This window comes from Balaenoptera ricei, chromosome 3 (assembly GCF_028023285.1).
Source record: "Balaenoptera ricei isolate mBalRic1 chromosome 3, mBalRic1.hap2, whole genome shotgun sequence".
NCBI classification, from domain to species: Eukaryota; Metazoa; Chordata; class Mammalia; order Artiodactyla; family Balaenopteridae; genus Balaenoptera; species Balaenoptera ricei.
In genome coordinates this window covers 181,735,306-181,737,375 of record NC_082641.1, presented here as the reverse complement: position 1 = coordinate 181,737,375, position 2,070 = coordinate 181,735,306, and positions in this window count along the sequence as shown.

Here is a 2,070-nt window from a genome sequence, read left to right as displayed (position 1 = left end):
GCGGACCCGCCCTACAGGCCCGTGACGCGCACTTCCGGCCTCCTCCGGCTCCCGCCGGCCGCGAAGCCACGCCCCTCTTAAAGGGGCCGGGCCCGCGAGGGTCCGGGTACCATCCGAGCAGCTAAGTTGACTGGACCAGAACTAGGAAGGACGCGACATCATCCTCCCCGCGCCAGGCCTGGAAGCCCAAGGGGTGGGCGTAGGGTCCAATCCCGGCTCTTCTCGCTGCCTAACAAGGCATCCGAAGCCCGGTTTTCTGCAAAAGGGGGACACGGCCCCCAACCCACGTGGCTGTCGTGGGAACAAAGTTACTGTGCAGCCCACGCCAGGTGGCGGGCGGACAGCGAGCGCTCTGTGAATGCCAGCTGCGTCAGCCCCAGCGAGGTGGCCAGGGGCGTAGCACGCGCGTCTGGTCCGGCCTCCCAGATCCCCGTCAGGGTCGCCTCTCCTGTCTCTAAAACCCCCTCCCCACCGGGGCGGGGGCGTAGCGCTGGACGGTGATCCTGGCCCCTCCCCTCTTGGGTAGCATGGGAAGACAGGCTCAGAGCTCAGGGAGGTTTTTGCGTTTCTAAACAACTTTATTAAAAGTAATTTACAGGGAATTCCCTGGCGGTCCAGTGGTTAGGACTCCGCGCTCTCACTGCCGAGGGCTTGGTTGGGTTCAATCCCTGATGGGGGAACTAAACTCCCACAGTCCAGAAGCCGCAAGGCGCGGACAAAAAAAAAAAAAAAAGCAATTTACATACCATAAAGTCCACCTGTTTAAAGTGTACAAGTCAATGGTTTGGGAATATATAGAGAGACCTGTTCTGGACGTTTCACATCAGTGGAATCACACACCGTGTGTCCTTTTATGCCTGGCTTCTCTCACTGAGCATCGTGTTCTCCGGGTCCATCCATGTCGTAAGGAGTGTCAGTGCTTCACTCCTTTTCATGGCTGAGTGATGTTCCCATGTGTGGATGGACCACACTCCATCTATTCATTCACCTGTTAATGGACATTTAGGCTGTTTCCACGTTTTGGCCGCTGTGAATCATGCTGCTGTGAACATCCTTGCACAGGTTTTTGTGTGAATGTGTCTTTAGTTTTCTTGGGCACGTACCTGGCAGCAGAATTGCTGAGTCCTACAGTAACTCTATGTTTAATTGTCTGTGGAACTATTTCCCAAAGTGGCTGCCCCAAGATGGCATGTTTTGGGCACTTACTATGTGCCAGGCGGGAAAACTACCTCTTTGGATCCTTGAGAGTATTTGGTGAGGCAGGTGCCAGGCTTAATGCTGTTGCTGCACGGGTGCAGCCACCGAGGCTCTGAGAGGGAGGCCAGGTGCCTCTGGACACACAGACTGGACCTAACTTCAGAACTAGGGGCTGAGCTGGGTGGGACTCTGGGGGGTGTGGGCAGGACTCGGAGAGCAGCTGGCTGTCTCCCCTCCCTCACTAGCCACCTGCTTCCATTGGGTCCAGCTGCAGCCCTAGACAGAGACTCATTCCCTTCACGGCTTGAGGCTGGCCAACCTGGGCCTGGTGGCCAAGCAGATACTCAGGGGCCCAGGGCCGCTGGACACTGGGGCTGTCTCTGGGGCTCCTGAAACAAACCAGGACCACCCCTTGGAGTTCAAGTGAAGCCCATGGTCAAGGCACAACCAGCCTCCACTTCCTTGTGGAAATCGCCTCCCCGCCCTGAAAATCAGGAGGAACATGTCCCACCCCACCGGTGTGTGTGAGGACAGAGGAGGGACTCTTACTAACTCCATCCATGCCCTACCCCACCCCCATCCCCACTCCCCTGCACCTCAGGATCCTCCTTCTGTTCCAGAGAGGTGGAGAACCCATTTTCCAGATGAGGAGGTCGAGGCCTGAAGGAGTGAGATCAATGTACCTCCAGCTTATAATTCCCTCAGCCTCCCGACGACCTCAGAAAATAGACAAAGGTGTAATTACTGGAAGCTGGTAGACAGGCTGAGTGGATGGAACGCTGCGTGAATTGTCATTTGCAAATTGCACTTCTATTAGTTCTTGGTGTTAAAGAGAAACTCCCGCATAAAGATGGAAGAGGAGGGCTTCCCTGG